At 42.2% G+C, this 10873-nt stretch overlaps 1 pseudogene; it reads left to right on the top strand.

The window, feature by feature from the left end:
• Positions 1–6880: 6880 nt before the first annotated feature.
• Positions 6881–8156, top strand: LOC138378622 (splicing factor 3B subunit 4 pseudogene; annotated as a pseudogene).
• Positions 8157–10873: the final 2717 nt, after the last annotated feature.

The following is a 10873-nucleotide window of genomic DNA, read 5'->3' as shown; positions in this document are numbered from 1 at the left end:
ATGATTAGTCCCATACAGAACACACACCTGCCTATTCAGAGAAGAACTTCATATGCTATCCAGGAATCGCCTCTTTACATTCAGGGACTATAATTTAATGCTAAAATTTCTTAGTGACAGGGATAGAATTTCCCAGTGAGTGAGAGAATGTTTGTTGTGTGCAGCCTACACAATAAATCATAAAGGCCAGTTTTTTTCAAATGAAGAAAAGGGAAAGAATGACTCTGAAGAAAATTCCTCCAAAGATCCAGCTCTGATCCAGGGTACTTCAATGTGACTGGGCTTTCTAATGTCAGTGGCCACTGATTAAAAATAAAAAATCCAGGAAATATTATGGTAAAGCATAAAAAGCCTTTGTTGAAAAACAGAAACAAGTAAATATTCTATGTCCATCTTTAACAATGAAAGGCTAGGAATGTTCAACAAAACCCACACTTAGGAACACGTGCTTGAGCTGTTGGCTGTAATGAGTATGCTCCTAATCTCAGTTTTTCTATAAGTGCATAACAGGCCCTGCCAGCCCCCACAGGCTTGGATGCTTGGGAAGTATGGTGAGAATCACGGGGGCAGGTCTGGCAGGGTCCTGACCCCCTGCCCAGAACACAGGAATTTGTCAGACAATGACGTGGCAGACCAAGTCCTGCCATGATTCCCTTTTTACTCGATACCAAATCTTAAGTACAGTTTTGAGTTACTCAAAACATCATTACTTCTCAAAGTCAACTTGGACCTAGTCTCCTGCAATGTTAAAATGGCCTTGACCTTTTCTGCTGTCAGTCTTGGTGATTTGGTGAAGTATTTACAAAACCCTATTATTTCCCTTGAGGATTCTTTGTCTCCCTCTGTTTTTCTTTTATTCTGTACTCTCCCTCTATTCTTTCAAGATGTTCACACTGCTTTTTTCAAATTGTGATACTTAACACATCATTAATTTGCACCATTTCAAAGGTTTTCCATTTTTAGACCTATCTACATAATACATACTATTGTAATACATTAGATTAAGGATTTAAAAATTAAATTAGAAACATGTAATTGATATCAAAAGAGAGACCACATGTCATATTACATTGAGAATACTTTGTTAAATGGACACAGGAACCCAATTTTTACAAATGCTGAAAATTGATAGTGTTCACACTTATAAGGGCCACTAATAGCATATCTGGCTAGTGTGTTCGGTGAAAGAAAAGTGTGTTTAAGTTTAAATGTCCTAAGTATAACAGCTAAGTATCTGGGTCAAAATTCCCATTCAAGTAATTACATTTCCCCAACAAAATGTTAATTAGCACTTCTTAAAAACACTGTTGGATAGAGCTACTTGATAAGATTATTTGAGCAAGTACATGTCCACCATGTACAAAACAATCCAGATCCCCCTGGGTTACTTTTCCTATAAATTGGAAATCTGTAGTCCCTTATTTAAGGGTGAGCCCCCACTAAAGGAATCTTGGACAGCCCATTAAGACAAAGATAAACTTCATATGTATACTCTCTATAAACCTCCAAGAAAATATCACACTCATCACTTGTTTATCCAGCACAAAACCTATCAGTGTATTTCACCTAATCAGAACTCAGGTAATAATGGGAAGAGATGCAAAATATTAATAGATTTTGTAGACATGCACAACCTGCAAACACCCATGCCCACATCCACACACAAAGTTTCAGAAATTTTTTTCATAGGAGAGCTCCTTAACTCCTCACTTAGAGCTTCCTTTCTCCTACTTTACACCAAAAAGTTTTTACAGGGTTGGCTTATGCTCTCCATCTGAACATCCTAGAACAAACGACATGAAGGAGAGTCAGTGCTACCTCTAGGCCCCTAACAAGAATTCAGAGTAATAGCTACTAGCCTGCCAGGGAAGGAGACAGAAAAACTCAGCAAATTGTGAATCAACATATGTGTGGGAGAAGAGGCTGGAAATGTGGATCTACCCAGAATGAAGATACCCTGAAGCCTTCTTTTTTCAGAATAAAGCTCTGCTCCTTCTAATTTGGGTGTTGGGGTTCCCAGCCTGAATGCCCAGGCACCTTAAAATGACTTCCCACTACGCTGCAAGAAAAAAAAAATCAAATCTCTGACAGAAAGTTTACAAACCTCTTCTTGATGACCCCATACACTGTACTTCAGCCAAAATTAATTTCTGTCCATTCTTCCAACACATTCTTCTCTTGCACACTCACCTCCAAGCCCTCACATGTGGCCTTCCCTTTGTCAGGAACACTCCTGCATCACCAACCCTTTGCATTGCTCCTTTTCTGGGTAACTCTTACTCATCTTTTGGGGTCTCAGCTCTTTCACTCTCCCCCACTCCCATCCTCCTCCCCCAAGGTTGAACTGGGTGCCTCTACTGTGTACTTCTCCTCTCACAGCCCTCAGACAAATAGGCAGCCAATTGGAGTCTAGCATGTTCAAGTGCTCATAGGACTGTGAGTTCCATGAGGGCAGGGACAGTCCCTACCCTTGTAACCAATGAATCCCCAGGGCCTAGTTCAGGTTAATATCTCAATAAAAATATTGATCAGATTGAACTGAAGTGAGTGAAAGAGAGATTTGGAGCCTGGTAGGGCTTTTGGTTGTCAATTCACCCTCCACAAACAGACAAGAATTCCAAGTCTTGGCAAGTCTAACTTGGCTTCCACTTTCCCAGCTATTTTTGCTTTTATAGGAATTTGCCTCAATGTCTGTTGCCACACGGTTTTTCAGGCACAACTGCCAATATCTTCATGAAGAGATAATGCAAAAAAAAAAAAATCCTGACCTGGGAATCACGATATCTGAGGAGTTTGACAACCGGCTCTATCCCTTACTAGATTTCTGACCTTAGCCAAGTACCCTACTCCCTCTAGGCCTCAGTTGGTGAAATAAGAGATATGGGCTATAACTTCTCCTAGGTTCTTTCTCCTGGACTAATTCTATGACTTTTAACCCATAAAAATGAAGTTATTCCTATACTACTGGGGACAGGAGAGTTTTCCTTTCTTTCAAATAGAAGGGAAGATAAGAGAGAAAGAGAAATAGCTACTATTGTGGGTTAAAGTATGCCCTCCAAAAAGATATGTTCAAATCTTAACCCCTAAGTACCTGTGAATGTGACCTTATTTAGAAATAAGGTCTCTGTAGATATAATCGAGATGAGGTAATAGTGGACTAGGGTAGGCCCTAATTCAATGACTAGTATCCTTATAAGTAGAGGGAAATTTGGACACAGAGAAAGGGAGATGTATACACACACACACACACACACACACACACAAACAGGGCAGAAGGCCCTGAGAAGACAGAGGCAGAGACTGTAATGCCAAGGATTTCCAGCAACCATCAGAAGCTAGAATAGGCAAGGAAGCATTCTCCTCTAGATCTTCAAAGGGAGCATGGCCTGCCAATACCTTGATTTCAGACTTCTAGCCTCCAGAACTATGACACAATAAATTTCTGTCATTTCAAGGCACCAAATTTGTAGTCATTTGTTACATCAGTCCTGAGAAACTAACACAGGTACCATCTTAAGAAAAGACCAAACACAGAAAAGGTCTTCTCATTTTACCTAAGATCTAACATCCCTTGACTAACCCTTGCAGGTGTGTACATGGGTTCTAGTAGCAAGAGGGCTTCCTATGACAACTGCTAGCAAGATGAGGTTCTTGCTATACAGAAAGCAAGTATATGTGCAGGAGGGGGAAAGGGGGCCAAAAATAGCCCTCCTGAGAATCACCATGAGATTTTCTATTCAGAACATTTTGTGCTGATCACAAAGCATGCCACAACTCATTATTTTAAGAGCATTGATGAAGTGATGTATTTACCAACTCCAAATAACAACAGGGAGGTATCCAGGACAATATATCAATTGTCTTAAGAAAGGGCTGGCTGGATGGATACATAACATGACCATGGAAGCAAAAAGTTTTGAACAAGGGCTCTTCTGGGCATATTAACCAAGAGGTGTGTGCTCAGACAATTATTGCTTGTTAATAGAGAGGTCCTCAATAGCAAAATGTAGCTACCAAATGACAATAAGCCCTGAACAACAACAACAAAAAGGTACAATTGCTTTTCATCAAGCAAAGGCTTTCAGAGACAAAAAGTACAGTCTGCAATAGCACAAATGATATGGCAAGTACAACCAGGAGCCCTGGGCTCTGTCCCCAGCTTTGCACTCATATAAGGAACATAACAGCAGTTGTACCTTCAGTATCTTTTGACTGAGAAATTGTCATCCCAATTTCACTAATGAACAAACTGAAGCTCAGAGAAGTTATAAATGATAGAGCAAGGACTCAAACCTAAGTCTTTCTGATTTAGCTCCAGGATCTCTGTACTAGAACAGATCATAATAGGCCCCATCTTCCACCACTATTTTGGTTATAGTTCCTCCAAGCTGCCACCAGATAACACTTTGCTAAGTGTCCCCAAAAAGTTCATGTATTGGAAACTTAATTCCTCTGCCCTCACAAATGGATTTGTGGATTAATGAGGACTCTGGACTTTGGATTTCTGAGTTGGTGCTGGAACGAGTTACGACTTTGAGGTTATTGGGATGGGATGAATGTATTTTGTTTGTGAGAAGGACATGAGTTTTGGGGGGACCAGGGGCAGAATGCTATGGTTTGAATGCCCCCTCCAAAACTCATGTTGAAATTTAATCCTCAATGCAACAATGTTGGGATGTGGGGTCTAATGGAGGTACTGAGGTCATGAAAGCCTAACAGATGCCAGACACCAGGTACCATACCCTTGGACTTTCCAACCTCTAGAACCATGAGCTAAATAAACTTGTTTTCTTCCTAGAGTATTCAGTCTGTAGTATTCTGTTATAGAACACAAAATGGACTAAGGCACCCTTCCTAAAACCCATTCTGAACATTTTGTTTCCCCATTAAACTCTCTATCAATTCCCCATTATCTAAGAAATTATATTCAAGTTCCTTATCATGCTGCACGAGATCCTTTATGATCCGTCCCAGTCTCTTACTCTCACACATACTTCCTAAACTCATCATCCTCTTTCATACTTCTGTGCCTTTGCAAATGATATGCCCTCTGCATTTCAGTTTGGCAAACTCCTATTCACCCACCAAGAGTCAAGTCAAATATCATCCCTCAGAGAAGCCTCTTTTGAGCTCTTGTCTTGTATAAATCAACATCTCTTTCCTTTTGTATTTCTCTAATATATTTTTCATAAGTCAACTGAAGCACCTATCAAAGTATACTATCTCCCTTACTGGACTGTGAGTTCTTCAAGGATAAAGTAATCTCTTTGCCCTGTACTTGGTATAGTAGCTGACATACAGGAATATTCAATAAATGTTTAAGGGGATTGGTAGGTTTAATCTAAACATCAACACAAAATATATTCTAATTACAGAGATAAAGATAATCAACAGTCTAGTAGTCAGCAATTACATGCACACATGTACACACATATGCATGCACACACACCACAAACCAATATGTCAACATTACATTAATTATAAACAAATAAAGGCTCAGTCAATGTCAATCATCTCAGCTCACCCTGGCTAACTTTCTATTACCAATATCGGAGACATGAATGTTGGTGACACCTGAAAATGAGGACATCTCACTCAGGGATGTGGTAATAACAGTGTGCCAGATGACTTACATCCAACAATGCCAATATATCAAATACATGACCAGGTGTCAAAACCTCAACTGACCCTGATCCCTCGTGAGTGATACATAATGATAAAGATTCGTATCACCAATGTCTCTGGACTCCCAGCTGGGAATCTCAGACCCCATAAGTGATATCTGCACTGATAAGCCACAAGTTTGATCTAGAAGATAAATATAGCATCATTCATCAGCCCACAAAGTCAGACAAATTTCCACTCAGCAAAAATGTGGGACGATGTGATATTGTATATGCCATAAAGTGCTTTAAATAAAACATAGGACTCCTCTCAGACATTAAAGTATAAATGCTGTGGAGTAACAATTTGCAAAAACTATAACAATGCAACTTTATCAGAATATAAACTGCAAATATGTATCCTTTCAAAAAGCATACCATTTTGCTTAAAGAGAAGACATCATACTTCACAAATACAAGACTCTGGCGTTCAAAATGAAAACTAGGATACTATTTCATGCTTAAATGAATAAATGTGAGAGCACAGTTTACAGATGCATGCTGTTTCATTTAAGACCTTTGTAAACTGAACTATTTTTCATACTATTTTTCATGACAGTTTCCTACTTAATTGTCAAGATTCTAACTCGCTAAATCCAAGCAAGTGTTTTGTAAACAGAATTGTGGAAGTTTCATCAATGAAACCATCCAATCAAGGTTTAGTAAGGGCATGCGAGCTCAGACATCACTCCAGCTCAGACATTCCGCAATCTCCTCCCCTGAGGGAAAACGAAATACCTCGAGCCCAAACCAGGGCTGTGAGGCCAAATCTCCACGAAGACTGCAGGTGGCAGTGAGTCCATGGCAACCAAGTCCATGAGTTGGGGGATTCCTCAGCACATACTTCTCTGGGCAACAAAAGAAGGACCACTTGCCCACAAAATACTTTTCAAGTAAAGTTTTGTTCTTTTAGCTTTCGAATTTACATTTTTGGGAGCATGTGATTCTTTCACGTCTAGTAGTGCCGTAAGAGGGACTGGGCGTTTCCGTTCTGTCCTCGCTATAACCACTAGCAACGGCACCTCAGTGGAGTTGCGAAGACTGAGCAGCCCCGTCTGTGTCAAGTCTCAGCGGCTAAGATGGCCGCGGTTGTTTCTGGCTCCTCCCCCACCGTGGCCCCGCCTACCATTCTCATTCGCCTTCGCCCCGGAAGTGGAAGTAGTGACTTACGACAGAGGGCGGAGCCGGTGCTTGGAAACGGTGGGAGGTCTTTCGCCATGGCTGCCGGTCCGATCTCCGAGCGTAACCTGGACGCCACCGTATACGTGGGGCACTTGGATGAGAAGGTTAGCGAACCATTGCTGTGGGAACTGTTTCTCCAGGCAGGACCAGTAGTCAGCACCCACATGCCAAAGGATAGAGTCACTGGCCAGAACCAAGGCTATGGCTTTGTGGAATTCTTGAGTGAAAAAGATGCTGACTATGCCATTAAGATCATGAACATGATCAAACTCTATGGGAAACCAATACAAGTGAACAAGGCATCAGCTCCCAACAAAAACCTGGATGTGGGGGCCAACATTTTCATTGGGAACCTGGACCCAGAGATCGATGAGAAGCTGCTTTACGATACTTTCAGCGCCTTTGGGGTCATCTTAAAAACCCCCAAGATTATGCAAGATCCCGATACAGGCAACTACAAGGATCATGCCTTTATTAATTTTGCTTCGTTTGATGCTTCGGATGCAGCAATTGAGGCCATGAATGGGCAGTACCTCTGTAACCGCCCTATCACTGTGTCTTATGCTTTTAAGAAGGACTCCAAGGGTGAGCGCCATGGATCAGCAGCTGAACGACTTCTGGCAGCTCAGAACCCACTCTTCCTGGCTGACCTCCCTCATCAGCTGTTTGCAGATGCACCTCCTCCACCTTCTGCCCCCAATCCTGTGGTATCATCATTGGAGTCTGGGCATCCTCCATCAGGCAAGCCTCCTCCTGGCTCCTTCCCACCCCCAGTGCCACCTCCTGGAGCCCTCCCACCTGGGATACCCCCAGCCATCCCCCCACCACCTAGGCCTCCTGGGGCTGGAGGACATGGCCCCCCATCAGCAGAAACCCCAGGGGCAGGACATCCTGGTCATGGACACTCACATCCTCACCCATTTCCACCAGGTAGGATGCCCCATTCAGGGATGTCTCAGATGCAGCTGGCACACTATGGCCCTCATGACTTAGGACACCCCCATGCTGGGCCCCCAGGCTCTGGGGGACAGCCACCACCTAGACCACCACTAGGAATGCCTCATCCTGGACCTCCTCCAGTGGGAATGCCCCCCCCCAGGGCCTCCATTTGGATCTCCCATGGGTCATCCAGGTCCTATGCCTCCCCACAGTATGCGTGGACCTCCTCCACTGATGCCCCCTCATGGATACACTGGCCCTCCACCGCCTCCACCCTATGGCTACCAGCAGGGACCCCTCCCTCCACCTAGACCAACTCCCCGGCCCCCAGTTCCCCCTCGTGGACCTCTTTGGGGCCCTCTCCCTCAGTAAATTTGCATTCTCCTTCTTGTTATATCCTCCCAATATCTTTTCGAGTTTTTGGACCAAAGTGGGCTAAGGCACTAATCCCTTAAGGCCCCGCACCCTTTTAATGTAATTTTTTCCCACAGGAGGTATTTCTGTGGTTTTTTTTTTTTTTTATGTTGGTCCTAAGTGTTTTACAAATGCCCAGAGAAAATTAAACTGCTTGTTAAAAAAAAAAAAAAAAAAAGGTTTAGTAACGGGCAGATTTTGGTCTCCTATACTTATGAGAGGATTGTAGATATATCAGATAACATTCCAAAAACTGACTCTCTTTCTTCCAAGATCCTTCAGAAAGTCAGTTTCAAATATACTTACTATTTAAAAATATATTATTTTTATATTAAAAAGGTAACAGTGTTCTCCATAATAAGAAACAATTTTTTACTTCCCTAGTTTATGTACAGTATGCAAATATGTTTACGTATATATGAATATCCATGGTAGGTAAAAGAATAAATATAGTAAGAGGCCTTCTACATAAAGTTAAAATAATGAAAAACAAATAATGTATTTTTTCTAGATAGCTCCAAATGCAATAGCAGTATTAAAACATGGAAGGGATCCATGCCAAATTCAGAATCCTGGTACCCTCTAGGCAGGAGGGAAGCGAATATGATCAGTGAGGAATACACAAGGGGCTTTAACTGCATCAGTAATGTTTTATTAAGTTAAGTGGTGGGTCTATGAGTACTCACTAGATTATTCATCATACCATTTTTGTATCTGAAATATTTTCTACTATTTTTAAAAGCCAGTGCTAGCATTAATTTCTTGAATTCCTTTTATAGGACATAACTAAAAATAAAGGATGCTGATGTCGTTGAACTGAGAGGCACTTTCTTATAAAGAGAAGTTTATCAAGATATGAAGTCTGAAGCCACTGCTATAATTGAGTAGAAAGTCTTCTGATAATAAATAAAGAATATTAATAGCCAAAATGTATCCAACACTTAATATATGACAGTGTTAAGTACTTTACACAAATTATCTTCTTTAATCTTCATTAAAAAACTGCTAAAGGAGGTACTAGTATTATTTATGTTTGATAGATAATGAAGCTGATGCTCCAAGAGGTCAGACACATCATAAGGGTTGGGCAGACACTTGACCCCAACTCCAATTCCCTAGTTCTCTGTTGCTTTTCACCACTTCTTCATACTATCTTCCCAAATATCCAGTGCTATAGCATAAGGTATCTTTGTGTAATAGAAAAATGTAACCCTTCTGGAAGGGTGCAGCCCCTCACTGGCTGCCAAACACTATCTAAATTTCAGCCCCACTCACCCTGAGGACCAGGTGTCCTTGTGAAGTAGTCCTGCATAACTCTATATAGAGTGGCTCTGCCTCCTGTTCCCCTTGCTTACCTGTGCTCTAGGCACCTCTTTTAGCCCCTGCTTTCTTCGTAGAACCCAGGAACACCTTTCATGAATTCAGCCTGATTGGAGTATAAGCATTTGTCCAGAATGCCTTGGGAAGTACAACATCCCTAGGTATCAACGTATACTCCAGATACCTCACAAGTGTGCCACCAATATCAGTGAGAGCCTCTAAAAGAGACCAGGCTGATTGTCCCCAGATAAGCCTGCCTTCTTGGTGCCCAACCGTGACAGCAGGAAGCCAATTTCCCTCTCCTGGCAACGTGGAGGGCAATGGTCTGGGCTCTTGGTAAAGCACACAAGTCCTTCCAGAGCAGTGGCTTTCAACCTGCATTTGTGGAGCTCTATGGGGTTCAAAGAGGTGACTCAGGAGCCATCACCAAATAGAAGAATTTCAGGGGAACAGGCAGACATGGATCCAGGCCCCATTCCCACCTGAGCCCCATGCAGCTTGGCCCTATCTTTACCGGAAACTGCGTAAGATTTCCTTTGAACAAAGAGACTTACTGCTAACACTATAGCAATAATTAAGAGTATAAAAAACATTACCCTAAATCCCTTCAGTCTACCCTCCATCTTTCCCAGACTCTAAGCACCAAACATTGTTGACATGTTTTAGCCCCACTGCCATCGCTCCCTCAGCAAGCTAACCTTTTCTCATCTGTGCTAATGCAAACTCCTCACCACTGCTAGAGTGATGTTTCTAAAGCACACATACTTCTTTCCTGCATGTGGCCCTTGAAGTCAAAACTACTCAGCCAGACCTACCTGGCTGAATCTGATGGAATCTGGTCCCTGCCCTCTTTCTAGCTTGGTCTCTTACAGCCTACTTCCTAGATACCTACACTCCCTATATCAAAGAAATTATCATTCCCCCCCAGCATGACATACTCTCACAGACCTCTGGGACTTTACAGGTGCTAGTCCTTCTCCCTGGAATGCCCTTCCTCAAGTCATCCACTGGAGAACTCATATCCATACTTCAAGACTCAGCTAAATGTCATCACTTTCATGAAACCTTCCTTGACCATCCCCCCATGTTAACACGTTGGCAGCTTAGTGGCTCCCTCCTCTGTGTTTCCAACCATTTTGCACCATTTCTCTCATGTTTCTTGCCATGATATGCTGTAAATATCTGTTCAAAAGGCTGTCTTGCTAATTCTCTGGAATATGTCTTAGCCCTACCTATAAACAAAGTACAAAATTGGCCTGACGTTCAAGACTATCCTTACCAATCTAGCTTCAACTTACATTGCTAAACTGATCTCCCATCATTTCCCTTCCCAAGCTCCAGACTCCAAGAAAAAG

Source organism: Eulemur rufifrons, chromosome 30 (assembly GCF_041146395.1).
Source record: "Eulemur rufifrons isolate Redbay chromosome 30, OSU_ERuf_1, whole genome shotgun sequence".
In the NCBI taxonomy this organism is placed as follows: domain Eukaryota; kingdom Metazoa; phylum Chordata; class Mammalia; order Primates; family Lemuridae; genus Eulemur; species Eulemur rufifrons.
The sequence above is the reverse complement of the archived record's forward strand: the minus strand, read 5'-3'. Positions and strand labels throughout refer to the sequence as shown.